The sequence below is a fragment of the Amblyomma mixtum genome, chromosome 10 (genome assembly GCF_055824585.1).
Source record: "Amblyomma mixtum isolate Tamu chromosome 10, ASM5582458v1, whole genome shotgun sequence".
NCBI classification, from domain to species: Eukaryota; Metazoa; Arthropoda; class Arachnida; order Ixodida; family Ixodidae; genus Amblyomma; species Amblyomma mixtum.
Window position 1 is genome coordinate 101,268,953 of NC_143021.1, and position 18,367 is coordinate 101,287,319.

Sequence of the window (18,367 nt, forward strand, 5' to 3'; positions counted from 1 at the left end):
GACGATGGAAGCAAAGGTCGTCACTGCCAGCAAAGTCCATACTGGCGACGATGGGCACGTTGTAAAGACGGCCAAACTTGGGGGAGATGCGGCGGGTCTTTAGGACCTCAAACTTCCGGCAATGACGAATGACGTCAGACGAAGTGGCGAGGTCATCCTTGGTGATCAAGAAATGATACACGTCTTCGGCGATACCCTCAGGAGGTTGCCGACTTTGTCGTCTTCAGTCATCGTGCGTTTCACAGTGGAGCACAGCTTGAGCACTTCCTTAATGTGCAGGGTCGTCCACTCTTAGTTAGAATCTCGCTCCGTGCTGCCGGCGCTCCGCGGGGCGCCTCTGGTGGGCGCCGTAGAAAGTATTGCGCAAAAGGAGTGAGCCGCAGGCGGGGCTTCGCGCGTAGTCTGCTACAGTGCGCCTTGTACTGCGGTGAAGTTGGCTTCAATTTTGCTCTGCGCCCGCAAAAACGTCGATCGGAGAAACGTTTCTCACTAAATAAAAGACTTCTCAGAAGCCGATCAGCTGCTTTTATCCAGTCGCAGCAGCAGTAGCAAAGTCTTCTGCGTGCCTGGTGAAGTTGAAACCTACAAATAAAAACACTGGGGAGAAAATGCGCGTCACGTAATATTCAGAGCTTTATATTATTGCTGCAGTACTACGATCGGCAAATATTTTAAATCCTTGGCGTCTTGCGGAGTAGCTGGCAATAAATTTCAGCAGACGAGTGCTTTTGTCTGCTGAAATTGCAGCGCAACGAAAATTAATCGCAGCGGAATAATATCAGTAGAGGTGCAGCTATATTTTCAGTCTACTATTTTGGCTTCGTACAGATTGAGGTAGACGGCCAGGATGACTAATCAGCATTTGAAAATAATCCGTAAGGCTTACGTGGGCCTCAGTGCTCATCTTTGGATGGCTTTAAGTAATTTCTAAGCGGATATTTATTACAGTTCAAGGTCGCCGTAGCAAAGAGTGCCGTTTACCTATAGATGTAAACTGTCAGGTCACCCCACTGTCTGCCGCCGAGTGCAACTGCTTTCGCAAGTCATTCAGCGATTGAGCCTTCAAGAACATTGCCTAATCACAACTGCGACACAAAATGTCTATCCCACCTGTCTATTACGAGAGCGCAAATGCGTGTGGTCGCTTCAATGTTTTCTGCTTGTGGACTGCACTAACCGAAATGTCCAGAGTGCCGGACGAAGAATGACTTGCAGATTTTTGCGTAGATAATGGTCACCGCGATGAAGATTACTCACAGGTGTATACTACTGCAGCTACGACTACTCTGTAACGACTCTTAGACTCTACTCAACGACGACACAGAGGGAGTCAAAGAAAGCAGTCAGCAGCACTGTGACATTGCTGCGCACTTGGCGGGCTTTCTTTGGTCGTGGTGACGTGGAATGCTTCCACTGTGACGACTCGCATTTGGTTTCCGGGTCGTACCTGTACACAAAAGACTCGTCACCAGTGATTATGGTGTTGAAGAAGTCGGGGTCACTGTTTGTGGAATCCAGCACATCCTGTGAGACTTTAACAAGAAGCTGCTTTTTCTCCACCGTGAGCAGCTTCGGCACGAATTTCGCCGCATCTCTCTCCATGGCCAAACCTTCGGTGATAATGGAATGCGCAGAAAAATTGGTGATGTCCAGCTCTTCCGCAATTTCTCGGATAGTCACACGATAGTCCCGCATCACCACAACGTTCACTTCGGCAATGACCTGGTCATTTCGCCATATTGATGGCCGACAGGAGCGTGGCTCTCTCTGCACCGATGTGCGGCCGTCTTTAAAACAATTGTACCACAGCTCAATCTGTGTGCTGCTCATAGCATTGTGACCGAAAGGCGTCTGAATATTCCGAGTGGTTCCCACTTGGCTGTCGCCTAGTTTCTGGCAAAATTTGGTGCAGTAGCGCGGCTCCTGTCGCTCCGCCATTTTCCTTGCAATAAAAAACCGACGAGAGCACTGCACACTGCCTCACTCAAACGCTGCGTGCCGGGGACTGCCTCTATCGGCAGGCGGCAAAAAATTTGTGCATGCGCACGAAGGTTCAAGGTAGGCTGATGCAAGCGTGCTTGTTTCATATACGTTAGGTGTTCGCAAAAAAAAAATAAAGTCGGATACTTTTCTAACAGACCTCGTATAGCGCGTTGCTGTGGGCGATGGCTTTTGCTATATCTGCTTCCTCTGCTTCCGGGGTACACAGCGGTCTATGAAGTGGGTGAGTGAGGGGCGCTGCTGAATGAATGAGCCAGAGCTACTTAACGGTCTGTATCACACGCGACGGGCACCCAGCGCAGATCGTCTGGAGTTCCATATATATGGAGAGTTTTGGCTCGCGCGACTGGGAGGGATTCATGGCATTCAAGGCGGACATTCTTAAGAAGGGGCTTGAAGATAAGCGCTTCTTGGATGGCGCGAGAGAGAGAGATTAAGTCTGTAGCCAGTGCGGGCACGTGAATTCTTCAGAGAATCGAGTATAAATCGCCCGGTTTCCGTGCCAGCCATACGAAGATACCGTGCTTGGCGGTGTGCAGCTGTAAGTTCTTATATTGTGTTGCGCATTCCTACATTTAAGAGCCTGTCCGTGCTCGTGCTATTTGGCAGGTTGAGCGCTCCTTTGATAGGGTAGCCATGCGGATTAGAGCATTTTATTTTTATCCGGACAGAAGAGATACAGGTAAAGAGTGGCGTAAAGAATGCGACTAAGCACAAAGGCATGCAGCACCTTGCGATTCTCTACTGCGTCAAGGCTGGCTCGTGAATGTGAAACCCTTCCAAGAAGATTGACGACTGAGTAAGTGGACTGTTTTAGTGTTTTCACGGTAAGGTTCCTTTTCCCCGTGTCCTATAACTGCAGGCCAAGAATGCGGAGGGTAGGTGTTTGCGACTTGGGACTGTCATGCAAGTGAATCGTGTTGGGGGCGACAGGGACGCGGCGCGGTTGGATTATGAGGAGTGCTGACTTCGTGGGGGAGCATTAAAGCCCGGTGCTTGCCCCGTGAGTCGCTATAGTCATGGCTGCTTCCTGAGGGGCGATTATAAGTCGCCAATCTAGCCGTATGCGGTCCAAACCGTTGTATCATCAAGTGTGTGTCCTAAGTGCGGGATGCGGCTGAAAGCCTTGGCCAAGAGGAGGAGGTTGAAGAGAAAGGGAGATAACACCGCCCCTTGCGGGATGGTAGTGTTATCAGGGGTGAAGGCGGGGGGTCTGTATATCATCTATATGCAGGACGGCGGTGCGGCCGTTTAGGAAGGCGCGGATATAGTTATAGGTCTTACGCCCTAACTGTAACTCTTGGAGGTTCTGCAGGACGGCGCTATGCGTAACTTTCTGAAAGGCTTCGGTGAGGTCGATTGCCAGAATTGCTCTGGTGTGATGTAATATGTCACTAAGGATAGCGTGTGAAATCTGCCGCAGGGCGTCGTGTGCATAGAAGTTGGCTCAAAATCCTACCATACTATGGGGATAAGGTCCCTGGGATTCCATGTGTTGCATGCACCGGATGAGGATGAAATGCCCAAACAGTTTGCCCCGGCCCGGAGTAGGCGAGATGAAACGAAGATTTTGGGCATAAATTGGCTTATTGGGTTTAGGGATGAAAATTATTTTCCTGTACTTCCGCTCAGCAGGTACCTCCCCAATTCCCGGCACTCATCAAAGTAGTCGGTGAGAAGAGAAGTAGAACTGTGATCTTGACTTCTGAGGACGACATATGGGATTTGGTCCTCACCAGGGACTGAGTTTCAGAGCTTTATGAGGGCTGCTCTGACTTCAATCTCCGTAATGGAGGCATCGAGCGAGAGTTGATCGTAGCATATGTGGTCGGGATATGATACAGCTTGGCCAACAGTGGTGCAAGAACATTCAGGTTGACAGAGCAGTACTTGATGATTACGTAAATTTTGATGTGTAAGTCCTTTGAGTGTAAGCCGGATTTGCTTTTTAGCATTAGTGGGTTCTATCATACGTAGTAGAAGATGCCATGCCCTGGCGGAGGAGCGATTATCTCGTAATCCGCCACATAATTGGTGCCAGTTAGATTTACCGAGTGCAAAACTGTGCTCTTCTATTTGTTTTTTCAGTTGCGCCAGTTTTAGTTTAAGTTTTCTACTCTATTTCTCCACTTTCCGGTGAGTGAGGACTGTTCTGTGCTTGCAGTAGGTGCGCCAAGCGACTAACTGCAACGGGGGTCTAGGGGGGTGGCGTCTAACCTTTGCCGAATGCCTAGACATCCTGTTTCAGCTCTGTCATTCATGTGTGGAGGTTAAAGGGGGCTGCTGACCTTCTGGCCTCTCTGTACCTTTGAAAATTATCGGAGCTAGTTATCCGGACACGGTAGCTTATAGCATTTTTGGCGAAGTCAAGCTTTATAGTTTTTATATAATGGTCACTACCCAGGGCGTCATTTGAGTACCTCCAGACCGGTGTGGGAAGGTTGCGACCAAAATTAAGATCTGGGGTAGTGCCAGCGGTGACACTATTGCCGATTCTTGCGGGTGTGCTCACATCATTATATTAGATAGGCCGTGCATCTGAAAGGTAGTGTACAATTCCGTTCTTCTCTTCGGTGTCTAGGCGGCGAACGCTGGCATTTTTTTAGCAAGAGCGAATCACGGGGCTATGAGACACAACGGCAAAAGCGAGCGGTCGGAGCGGCAGCAAGCGCAGCGACGGAATGAGCGGTAACACCTGCGGACAAGTCATGTGGTATGACGTCGCAGCCACACCTCCGGCGAGCCTCTAGTTAGCTGAAATCCGAGCCTGATTTGACCATATCCTTTGTATGCGAGAAGGTGAGCTTTTCTCTCCAAAAATGATCGGTTTAACGTTAAGATACTGGAAGCGCGCAGAGTGGGTGAGGGAGCAAACGCGGCTTATGGACATCCTAGTCGAAATGAAGAGCACGAAATGGTCTTGGGCAGGGCATGTACTGAGAAGGCAAGATAACCGCTGGTCCTTAATAAGGGTAATGGAGTGGATTCCAAGAGAAGGCAAACATAGCTGGAGGACGACTGAATGTGAGGCGGACGGAAGAGATTAAGAAGTTCGCATGGATACGATGGCCGCCGCTCCCGAAGAACAGGGATAATGGGATAGACATCGGAGAGGCCTTTGCCCCGCAGTGGGCGTAGTCAGACTGATGATGATGAGTTCTACTCTTCCTTTACCCTTCACAAGAATGTTCTTCATAATAAATGCGATTTGCATTACCTTATTTTTATACAGCCACATTCGGCTGCATTCACACTTTGAGTTTGAGTCCTTGGATTGTAATTAATACACCAGCGCTGGATATCGCTGCAACGTAAGCAGCAACACTGGCCTTGATACAATAGCAATACAACTACATTTCAACTATGAGTAGTACAAACGCTCTTCATTAATACTCATTTTTGAAAGAAAACAGCTCGAGAAGGCGGGACACTCTAACACAAAGGCGCAGCACAAGCGTTGAGCACACGCAGCGCTTGTGTTCTCTCTCTTATCTGGTGTGCCGTCTTGCTGCGCTATTTTGAAAGTGAATAATTGCGAACTTGCCCAAATCACAGCCTTAGTTCTTCAAAAATATCTCAATCAAGTTTCAGGTAGTTTTCTAGTATGGTCAACGAGTTATTAAGCATAATCTAATCCTTAAGCCGACATAAGTGGCTACATTTGAAACAAAGGCATGGATCAATTTTACAAAAAACCATGATAGAACCTCACAGCTACCCCAATGCTGTTACTGTCAAATTTCGACGCAGCTCGTGGTTATGTGGGCTGACGTATTGACCATCCCAATGCAACCTACTAACACTCCCCTTAGTAGTGGCTCAAAATCCCGAACCAATATTTCATCCTAAATGGTCTACCTTCCTGAAAAGCTGCTTTGATGGGCAGTAGCCCGCCAACACGCAACGGCTCAACAAACAGTCCTTCGAGATCTAGAGGGAATAGAGGCGCTTAACTAGGTCCACCACTGAGGTAGGAGTAGACCAACGAGTTTTATTCAATCCATGTGTTTTGCTTCTCTTTAAGTAACGACACTGAGCTAATCTGATGCCTGGAGTTCTAAAGAACGTTCTTTATTAGGATTTTTGGTCGGCTTTTAATATTTTAACACGCGGTTAGTTGTTTTTCGCTTCAATTTTGGTGCGAAAAAATCGGCTTAGTCGGGAGGGATTAGGACTTTTGCCCTTTTCATTAGCATAATGAAGCCGCTAAAGCAACCTGCACCTTAGCAGCCCCGCGTATTGGTGACCTCTACTCAAAAGTTATAACAAGAATCACATGACATAGTATATGCTAGAGTAAAACATGTTTTTGGACAAGTTGGTAACACTTTTGATTCATACCGGCAGTGAAGAAGCACAAACACACAGAGAAGGAACACGCAAAAAACTCGGACGAATGCAACACTCACAACCGGTTTATCGCCAAAAAAAAATACGAGCATAAAAAAGGCTCACGAGCCTGCGCACTAGAGAGAGGAAAAAACCGTAACAACCAAGCGCCGAGGAACACCAGAAAACATCTCATCATATTGCCGCGTAAAGGTAGAACACCGAAGTGTACATAAAAACCGAAGTATAACTAAAGCAGCAATCTGCTCTTTTCTTAATGTGAAAATCCTCCGGCAGTTCACGTGCCGTTCGACCCTTGCTGCTGGCTAGAATTCTAACACTGTCGAAAGGTGGCGAACATGTCGTGCATTACTGGCAGTGCTTCACCAAGTGCACATTTTATTTGTTCTTAAATTTCCTCTGGTGTTCCTCTAGCCGGTCGTTGATACATCGCCCCGTTTGACCGATATGCACTTTTCCACATGAAAGTGGCAACTCGTATACCACTCCAGAAGCGCACTGCACATAGGGCGTAGTGTGCTTTTTACTACACTCGCTTCTTCTTGTCGCATTTCTTGAAATACGAGGGCACAGCTTTGAAGGCTTCACCGGAGCCGAAAAAGCGATCGGCACCCCAATCCTGTTCGCAATCTTCTTCTTGTTATGCGACACTTTGTGTGGGTACGGGGCAACTTCCGGTTGCAGGTTCTTGCTCCTCTCTTTCGCCTTGGGGTTCGCAGTGCGTGCTTTCAATTTTTCCAGGCAAGCTTCTGCAACAGAAGTCACGACCGACAAGTGGTAGCCCGCTGACTTTTCCAAGACTGGTTATCCACATGTTATGCTCTGAATCCCAAGTGGCTCGCGGCATGCATACTAGGCCATTACAAACGCCTGATGGGACAACTGACCGAGCTGTGCTGGAAGTACTGCTTTGGGCTGGCCCTCAGGGAACCGGAGAAGTACAGGACAAAAAATGAATACCTCAAGAGTCATGCCTCACAGTCATGTTAAAGCTCAAGCTGAAGCCTCACATTGTTGAGCGAGGTAGACGTGCCAAAGGATATACACAGGCCACTCAGCAAAGAGCCTAAGTAGGGACTACCTCCCACTCTTCCTATTCAAGGCCTGGTAGGCCTTAATCGTCGCACAACCAAGAAAGCGCCTGTGGAGCAACAGGAGAGGTGCTTGCTTAAAGGTGTTGACTGCCTCCAAAAACAGCTGATGTGTCAAGCATTAGGAGCCTAACAAACTCCTTGAAGAGGTGGGTGACACACTTTGTTGGCAATGAGTTGTCTGTTTTAAAAGCTGACAAAGTAGGAGGCTGTCTGGTGTTACTGAAAGACTTTTTTCATGAAAAAACCCTTCAAGCCGTTGAAAAAAATTCCCCCTTATAAAGCATCGTGCTACTACTGCAAACCAAAGGATAGCCGACTTCTGCAACAATGTTCAGAATGAAAGTTTGTTTATACGAGTCACTAAGTCTAAAGGTATATCCCTACTGAAAAATCCGGTATGAATTTTAAACCGGAACCGCATACCGGGTTATTGTACAGGATTTGCGATACCGGATTACCGGAATATCCTGTATAAAACAGGACAGTCATGTATAATACTGGACTCTCCTATTTTGTACAGGATACTCCGGTAATCCGGTATCGCAAATCCTGTACAATAACCCGGTATGCGGTTCCGGTTTAAAATTCAGACCGGCATACAGGACAGTCCTGTATTCTACAGGCTAGGCCCGTATTATGCAGGAGGGCCCTGTATCACAGGAAAAAGGCAGGAATAAAATGCTTCAAATATATCCCACTTGGACTAAATCTCCCCAAAAACTGGGGCCATAAGTGTACATGCCAAATGCTGCAATATACAGAGCCTCAGAAACTGGTAATCTGCGATTATCAGCGACTCGTATTGCAGTCGATGTGCAATTGTGTTATTTGCTCCCAGCTTTTACCAAGTATTGTTAGCTTGGTGAGTGTTATAATGCATCAGAAACTCCAAAAGATGTTTATTATTTTCGCATGTCTTGAACCAGCTCACTTAGGTCATAATTTAACTCTTCGCGACGATCTACCGGCGCTGGGGTCTCTACAGGGTGCTGGCCAATGAAGTAGTCAAAAGCACCTGCAGAAAAGAAAATATGATTGGTAGTACACAATGCCCCCAGCTTATCATTTAATTGGGCACTGACACACAACATAATGCATTGAGCACTGTGACATGCAACTTACGGCCAATGGCTTGTAGCTTTTCAGGGGTCATTGGCTTTCTGCCCACTGTGGAGGCTTCTGACTTCAGGTTGCGATGGCAAGCTTGCCCGGTAACGCTCCTTTCCAGGAGTTATGGAGTCGTCCAAAGGCTGCGTCCTTGAAGAAACGCGAATCTTTGGGTGCCACCATAACTGCTGCCCACGTTGCCGAAGGAATAAAAATTCCATTCCCGAGGTGGACCTGTATGCAATAATTACAAATGCATACCCCAGTAGCACAAACCATGCTCTGAATTGCGGGCCCTCGTGGGCCCAGACAAGCCACAGACAAGCCAGGCGTCTCAAGACGCCAGGCCCTGAGTATTGGCAATGCTCAGTATCGTGAAAGCACCTCACGCCTTCTATATTTGAATCAATAATGTATTGCAAATCTGCGTCGTAACATTGTTGGTGTGTAAACAGGTTGCTCGGACGATGCCGGTGCTTGCGCGGTCATCCCCCATTATTTACAGCACATACCGCAGCATCGATGCGATGCGTGATGTTTTTTCAAGATCTTGAGCTGCTCCCCCTCAGGACGCTTTTCGCTGATTGCTCTCGCACGTATACACGATATGCCTCTGTAAAGAAAGAATACAAACCATAAAACTAATTTTAGTCGTGTTATCATGAAGGACAAGCAATTTCGGTATGTAGCTGAAAGAAAAGTTTGAGCTATTCCGTCCCTCTACGCTGTGCAATCCACAAATTGCTAGTTAAAAAGACACTGGACAGTTAGAACGTTTCTGTTGACGCCGAGCATATAACCGAGACGGAGGCAGTACTTAAAAAACAGGGTGATTTGAAATGCGTACTTACGTCCTAGCAGCACGACGTCGCCGTCATAAAATCCGCCTTCACCGCCGTGGCCTCCACCGGTCAAATGTCTGTAAATGTCACTGTTCACCACTCATGTCTTTCGGAGCGAAGTCATTCAACACTGAGAGAAGGACGATAGGGTTCCACCATATTTGCACTGGACGTACGCATGGAAGGCGATGTCATCTTCGATCGTAGATTGATCAAGCAACACGATGAAAGGCACAAAAAACTGTATAACACAAATTCAACGAGGACTAGAAAGTGCCAGCGTGTTTTCGCAGCTACCTTCATCCCTTGACACTCAACCCAACCGCAGGAAAGAAAAACCTGTTCCAAACAAACGCGACTGGACACAGTGAACAACAAGTAGAATCGGAGCCCCCTCTCCACTTCATGGAGCGTCGCGGGGAGTGTGGTAGGGAGGGCGGCTTAAAATGTTCGGTAGTGGGCTGCAGAGTGAGTGCCTCCTCGCCATTTCGGGGAAGGGGGCTGGGAGGGACAGGACAGACACAAACGAGACCTCGGGGAAGGAACAAAGGCAGACAGAAAAAACCAGGGTTGAGCAGGATTTTTTTTTTTTTGAGAGTGGACCTAGGAAAACTTGAGAAAAAAAAGTGCGCAAAGACAGGCTACTCGTGTAACGTTTCTACGGGAGTTTGTTTTTATTTTGTTCTCTTTAGCACTGTACCTTTTCACTAGCTAACCTTTTCTTGTTCGTCGATACAAATGTTCTCGGCGATTTGTGATTAGTATCTCTTAATGATAGAGTGAAGGGTGGGGCCGCTCGCGATGGCGCTTGGACAAGTTGCGTTACCAATGGGCAATCACTTGACGGAGAAGTGCAAAGAATTCCTGCACGAAAACCAAGAATTTTCTTTCTTCATCGATGCGTCGCTACAGACTGCCGCTAGCGAACAGCTGCTGCAATGAACGCGACAGTAACAAACTTTTTGGAGCCTCTGGCGCAGTCACCGGAGGCTCGCCATGTTTATCAGCCAGTCGTGAGGTTCTGCACTGTGAAATCCAGAGTAATCTGCGCAGGACTTACGAAGGCTGCTGGCGGATGTATACTAGCCGTTTGCCCGCACACAGCCGCCCTGGCTTTGTCAGGGTGCTGCACGGGAAGCCAATATGGCGGTTGCCCGCAAAACCCCTTCATGCAGCCCCCGCCTTTCATGCACAAACTGCATGTTTTGCCACTGAGAAGCTCACGCTTAGCCCTTTTCTTTTTCCTAGCCCTTTCAACAAAACCGTGTATGTGTTGATTATCACACTTATGCGCACGCTGACCCCCCCCCCCCCCTTCCCCTAAAAAACATCTGCTGGCGTTCAACAGTCAATCTGCAGACCAAGCACCAAAACCACAGCACATATCGCTCTGAATACAGGCTGGTATGTCCGGTTTGAGCTCCGTACCGGACTGTCTATCCGGTTTGAGCTCCGTACCGGACTGGTCTGTCCGGTTTGAGCTTCGAACCGGGAATGGGCTATCCGGTATGAGCTCCGTACCGGAGCGGTCTGTCCGGTTTGGGATCGATACCGGACCGGTATGAACCGGTATAGCCATCAAACCGGACGGGTCTCGCCGGTTTGAGAGTGATACCGGACCGGTATGAAACCGATATGTTCCGGTAAAATCCGGTTTGCCGCGATACCGGATTTTTCAATAGATACTTTGAATGTTTTCTTTAGCACTACGACACACAAACCCCGGTCCCCTTGTCGCACTATTGTAAGTGAAAAAGTCTCTTGGCAGCTACATGTTAGCCAGTTTCTGAAAAATTTTTTGAAACACCTTACTATTGTTCAAGATCCATTCGTTGTCCAAAATTCTAGAGACGTAGTTAAATTTCTTAAATCCGACCACAACATTGGATTTTCATTCTCTGCTGATGTAGAGGATCTGTTTTATTCTATGCCTCACCAAGCGTTACTCGCTTCTTTGAGACAATGATCTATTGACAAGAGTGGTGTTGTCCCTTTCCAAAATTCGGCTCGCATGTTTGTTGACAATTTTCTGACTCTTTTAGAGTTCTACCCTCAAGGTACTTTTATCGATTTTAACAATCACCTCTCTTTACAGACGAAAGGAATTTTCATTGGATCTTGCGCCGCACCCATATTAAGCGACATTTTTTTAGCCACCATTGAACACGTTTTAAGCACAGCTTTTAAATCGGACGAGGACATCAAAGTGAACAGATATGTTGATGATTTATTGACTTTTTTGGACAGGCAGAGCCCTTTACACTACTGCGCTTTGCTAACAAGATTCTAGATGCTTTGAGAAAGCATTGAAAGACACCAACATTCACTTATGAAACACCGGATAACGACGAACTTCAGTTTTAGATATTCGGGTGTAGTTGGGCAGAGATCATGCTTGTTGGATGTACGCCCTTCGTGTTCAGGAGTAGCCTTACGACTCTACTCATTCGAAGGTGACAAAAAGAGGCATAGTTAGTTTGTGTCTCGATTCGGCGCATGAGAAATCGTGCGTCCATGAAATGCAGTCTAGGTTTGAGAACTAATTGGGTAGAATTTTGTCAGCGGGCTGCCCCTTGTCGGTCGTGACTTCTGTTGCAGAAGCTTGTCTGGAAAATTGAAGGCACGCACAGCGAACTCCAAGAAAGAGAAGTGGAACAGGAACCTGCGACCGGAAGTTGCCCCCTACCTACGCGAAGTGTCGCATAACAAGAAGAAGATTGCGAACAGGATTAGGGTGCCGATTGTTTTTTCGGCTCCGGTGAAGCCTTCAAAACTGTGGCTTCTGTGATAACGCAGCAAGTCGGCCGACACGCCCACATGTGTATCTGGCGCGACCATCGCTGAGCGTGAACCGTGTGACGTCACCTATCAGTATATATGTACGCCTGCTTGGAATAAAGCGATCCCATTTCCCTGGCATGCCTTGGTCTTGACGTTATAACAATTGGCGTTTTCACCGGAACAGCGCGCACTAAGACACGGACAAAAAGGGAGACACGACACACACGAGCGCTGACTTTCAACTGGTGTTTATTGTTTGGAACGTGGCATATATACACAGTTCCAACAACACAAGGAAAACAACCATCCATTCATAGATTCATAGTCAATTCATGCATGTCACACTGAACAAGGACGATAACAACATTATCATTTTACCTTCCCTAAAAATGCCAATTCTTTTGAACTGATCGATAAAGAGGGGCTACTGACGCATGCGTCTTTAGACCAGGCGATGTGCGCTGCTTCGATTATTTCGCGTGTTAATTGGTCACTGTGTTTACTTAAAATTCGTGTGCTAGTGAAGTCAGGGTGGCAAGTTTTGTTTTCACAGTCTCTACAATGAATCCCGAGATGCCCTTTTACTGTGTTATGCACGTTATTATTGTGCTCCTTCAGGCGTTCATTGAGGCATCTCCCCGTCTGACCCACATACAGCTTGCCGCATGACAAGGGAATGGCATACACTACACCTTGTTCACATGACACGAATCGATTTTCATGCTTGATGTCGCAATCTCTGGGAACGAAATCAGTATTAACCATTTTGCACATCTTCCCAAGCTTATCTGGAGCCGAAAATATAACCTTAACTCGTGTTCTATTCGCTATCTTTTTTAGTCTGTGGGAGAAATGATGAATGTAAGGTACAACAGTAAATTTTTCTTTTTCCTTCCGCGTCTCTGAATCTGCCTGCTTCCCTTTTGCACTTTTGCTCAAGTTACTGAGAATAGATTCGGACACTGATACTAGTAGCTGCTTGGGATAACCAGCCTTAACGAGCCGATCGGTTTGGAGAAGGAAACTATCTTGCATGGAGTGCATGCAGGATTTGTTAAGCGCGTTGTGATAGCTTGACTTCACCACGGCACGTTTCACCAGCTTAGAATGAGATGACGTGAAAGAAAGCAATGGCTTTCTGCTTCGTGGCTGGTAAGACCAACACATGTGATGGTGCATTAATCTGAGTTTGAGGTCTAAAAATTGGATGACATTGTTTTCTGGCACTTCAGTAGTTAGTATGAGGGGATGAAGGCACTCAACAAAGTTAGCTTTGATCTGCGTAAAGACTGCGTCAAATTCTTCCACATTAGAGTCTATAAGAACGAGAAAATCATCTACATATCGAAAACATTGTACAACCTTTGACCCTTTCAATTTTTCTTGAAGCATTCTACCCTTTTGTGCTAACAACAAGTCACTAAGCACGGGAGCTATGCATGACCCGATGCAAACTCCTCGTTTTTGCAGGTAAAACTCACCATCCCAGGAAATGAAGGTAGAAGTTAAATACACTTGAAGTAGTTCTAAAAAGCCTTCGGCGGATATGCCGTTCTTGTTTTGGAATTCAATTACTCCTTGCTGGTCAATACATTCTTCTAAGCACGCGAAGAGCTCGTCATGTGGTAGTGAATAATATAGGTCCTTGACGTCAAAAGAGCAGGCCATCAGTCCCTTGTTCTTGTTAGTTTCTAAAAACTGGATTACATCCTGCGAATTTTTTACCTGGAAAGGATCGTCCAACGTGAGCGAATTTAAGATCTTCTTTAGAAAAACGGCTACATTTTTCTGCCATGTGCCTCTCTCAGATACGATCACACGAAACGGACACTCTGGTTTGTGGGTTTTTGCGCTAAAAAACACTTGTAAACTAAGGCCTTCACTTTTATCGGCTCTTTTCGTGAACAGATCAAGATTAAGTTTTTTGCACACTCTCTCGGCCTTAGCTTTAATTCTTTTCAGATTAAGGTTCTTGGCCACAGAAAACGAAGACAGAATAGCTTCTTTACCCTTCTTGACGTACAAATGGGAGGGTAGCACTAGGAATCCCCCTTCCTCCCATTTGTACCCTCCCATTTGTACGTCAAGAAAGGTAAAGAAGCTATTCTGTCTTCGTTTTCTGTGGCCAAGAACCTTAATCTGAAAAGAATTAAAGCTAAGGCCAAGAGAGTGTGCAAAAAACTTAATCTTGATCTGTTAACGAAAAGAGCCGATAAAAGTGAAGGCCTTAGTTTACAAGTGTTTTTTAGCGCAAAAACCCACAAACCAGAGTGTCCGTTTCGTGTGATCGTATCTGAGAGAGGCACATGGCAGAAAAATGTAGCCGTTTTTCTAAAGAAGATCTTAAATTCGCTCACGTTGGACGATCCTTTCCAGGTAAAAAATTCGCAGGATGTAATCCAGTTTTTAGAAACTAACCAGAACAAGGGACTGATGGCCTGCTCTTTTGACGTCAAGGACCTATATTATTCACTACCACATGACGAGCTCTTCGCGTGCTTAGAAGAATGTATTGACCAGCAAGGAGTAATTGAATTCCAAAACAAGAACGGCATATCCGCCGAAGGCTTTTTAGAACTACTTCAAGTGTATTTAACTTCTACCTTCATTTCCTGGGATGGTGAGTTTTACCTGCAAAAACGAGGAGTTTGCATCGGGTCATGCATAGCTCCCGTGCTTAGTGACTTGTTGTTAGCACAAAAGGGTAGAATGCTTCAATAAAAATTGAAAGGGTCAAAGGTTGTACAATGTTTTCGATATGTAGATGATTTTCTCGTTCTTATAGACTCTAATGTGGAAGAATTTGACGCAGTCTTTACGCAGATCAAAGCTAACTTTGTTGAGTGCCTTCATCCCCTCATAATAACTACTGAAGTGCCAGAAAACAATGTCATCCAATTTTTAGACCTCAAACTCAGATTAATGCACCATCACATGTGTTGGTCTTACCAGCCACGAAGCAGAAAGCCATTGCTTTCTTTCACGTCATCTCATTCTAAGCTGGTGAAACGTGCCGTGGTGAAGTCAAGCTATCACAACGCGCTTAACAAATCCTGCATGCACTCCATGCAAGATAGTTTCCTTCTCCAAACCGATCGGCTCGTTAAGGCTGGTTATCCCAAGCAGCTACTAGTATCAGTGTCCGAATCTATTCTCAGTAGCTTGAGCAAAAGTGGAAAAGAGAAGCAGGCAGATTCAGAGACGCGGAAGGAAAAAGAAAAATTTACTGTTGTACCTTACATTCATCATTTCTCCCACAGACTAAAAAAGATGGCGAGTAGAGCACGAGTTAAGGTTATATTTTCGGCTCCAGATAAGCTTGGGAAGATGTGCAAAATGGTTAATACTGATTTCGTTCCCAGAGATTGCGACATCAAGCATGAAAATCGATTCGTGTCATGTGAACAAGGTGTAGTGTATGCCATTCCCTTGTCATGCGGCAAGCTGTATGTGGGTCAGACGGGGAGATGCCTCAATGAACGCCTGAAGGAGCACAATAATAACGTACATAACACAGTAAAAGGGCATCTCGGGATTCATTGTAGAGACTGTGAAAACAAAACTTGCCACCCTGACTTCACTAGCACACGAATTTTAAGTAAACACAGTGACCAATTAACACGCGAAATAATCGAAGCAGCGCACATCGCCTGGTCTAAAGACGCATGCGTCAGTAGCCCCTCTTTATCGATCAGTTCAAAAGAATTGGCATTTTTAGAGAAGGTAAAATGATAATGTTGGTATCGTCCTTGTTCAGTGTGACATGCATGAATTGACTATGAATCTATGAATGGATGGTTGTTTTCCTTGTGTTGTTGGAACTGTGTATATATGCCTCGTTCCAAACAATAAACACCAGTTGAAAGTCAGCGCTCGTGTGTGTCGTGTCTCCCTTCTTGTACGTGTCTTAGTGCGCGCTGTTCCGGTGAAAATGAGTTACCAACTTGCCCAAGCATCTGTTTTAACAATTGGCGACGAGGCGGTCTACGCGCCTACGTAGGCAACGGCCGATCGAGCAGCAGGCGAGCAGGACCCTCGTCCAGCGAGCGTTCGCGGGGAAAGTACGTGCTCTTGGGGTACGACTACCGCCTACAGACGCTCACGGACGCCGTCAGCTACGTTTGTGCTCCTCGCAGGACAGCATCGCTCAAGCGGCCACCGGTCCCACAGCCAACAGCAGTCCGAGCGGGACAGCTCTTCGGAGGAAACAGATGAGTAGCGAACTTCTGTACATCTTTCAAGATGCCATCAGTGGGGAAGATATCGGACTTCGACCCTAAAACGCAAAACTTCGAGTCGTACTTGGAACGGTTTGAGCACTTTTTAACGGCAAATGGCATAGCCAATGAGAAGCGCCTCTCCGTCTTCTTGACAGTGATAGGCCCGGAGGCTTATGAAGTACTAAGAAGTATGACGGTGCCGAAATCACCGGGAGAAAAGTCGTATGAAGAAGTTAAGGGTCTCCTGAAAGAGCACTACAGCCCCAGAAGCTCCGTCATAGCAGAGCGATGCAAGTTTAACAGACGCATGCAACAAGAGGGGGAAAGCGTCGAAGTGTTCATTGTAGAACTTAAACACTTGGCCAGGAAGTGAGATTACGGCGAATTCTTGGAAGATGCCCTTCGAGACAGGCTGGTTGCCGGCATACGGGATGAAGAGACTCAGCGTACTCTGTTCGCGGAACGAGACTTGACGTTTAAGAGCGCATGCAAAATCGCCCTGGACAGGGAACTAGCAGTGCGAGACAGTGCGCAAATGCGCTCAAGAGAGCAAACGGCATCGGTGCACGTCATGAAAGGCCGACCGCGTCAAGACTGGAGGCAAGCCAAACCCCAGAAGGGTCAAGGCAGCAAGAGCGAGAAATGTGAAAGATGCGGGAGGGGACACTCGTCGGAAGTTTGTTGGTACAAAAACTCTGTTTGTCGCGAGTGTTCCAAAGTGGGTCACTTGAGAAATATGTGTCCGGCTGCTAGGGCGAAATCGAAACGGACGCATGCCCTCGAATGTTCCGAGGAAGACTCTGAGAATGAACTGTATCAATTGGTTAACTCAAACCAATCGTGTTATGAAGTGGGCGTTAACATTGAGGGGCGCACGCTGAATATGCAAATTGACACGGGAGCAGCCGTCACAATTGTTCTAGAACAAGTGTACCAGTCTCACTTTTCGCACGTAAAATGTGAGCCGTGCAAAATGTCTCTTCGCACGTATACTGGGGAGCAGTTACAACTGAAAGGACAGTGTGACGTGGCTGTTCGATACAAAGATCAGAGCATGACGCTACCTGTCATTGTTGTAAGGGACAACGGAAGGCGGTTACCAGCACTGCTTGGACGGAATTGGCTAGAACGTCTGAAACTTGACTGGTTGGAAATTGGGCAGGTGACACTCGAGGACAGAGTGGCGGTTCTAAAGCAGAAGTACCCGTCCGTATTCTCAGGCAGATTAGGAACAATACAGAAATTCCAAGCAAAGGTTGTTATGCAACCGGGCACTGTTCCTGTTTTTTGCCGCGCCAGGCCTGTACCGTTTGCACTGCAAGAAAAGGTCGAGCAGAAACTGTTGGAGCAAATCGAAACAGGCATGCTGCAGCCAGTGATGCGCAGCGACTGGGCTACGCCACTAGTCACGGTTTTAAAAGAAGACGGCAGTATCAGGTTATGTGGGGATTACAAGACAACCGTAAATCCCTCACTGAAAACAGATCATTACCCGCTACCCAGACCGGAGGATTTGTACACTGCTTTAGCAGGAGGGAAGGTGTTTTGTGTGCTAGACCTTTCGTCGGCATACCAGCAATTGCCACTTACTCCCGAGTCCCGACCTTTTTTGACTGTAAACACTAGTCTCGGGTTGTTTGAATTCCAACGCCTACCTTACGGTGTGGCCAGTGCGCCGGCAATATTCCAGTCAATGATGGACGAGGTGCTTCATAGCATCCCGCACGTGGGATGTTACATCGATGACGTGATCGTGACTGGACATGACACGGCAGACTGCCAGAAGACACTGGAGCGTGTCTTGCAGCGCTTGAGCGAATATAACATCACTCTCAATGTGAACAAATGCCGCTTCTTTCAGAAATCGGTCACGTACTTGGGTCACACGGTAACTGAAGAAGGTATTTACCCTACGGACGCCAAGAAAAGGGCAATCTTGGAAGCACCGGAGCCGACCACCCTGACAGAGCTT

At 47.0% G+C, this 18,367-nt stretch overlaps 1 pseudogene; it reads left to right on the forward strand.

Annotated features, from left to right (window-relative positions):
- The first annotated feature begins 16,151 nt into the window (after positions 1–16,151).
- LOC149326548 (uncharacterized) overlaps positions 16,152–18,367 on the forward strand; it is a 4,288-nt pseudogene continuing 2,072 nt past the window's right edge.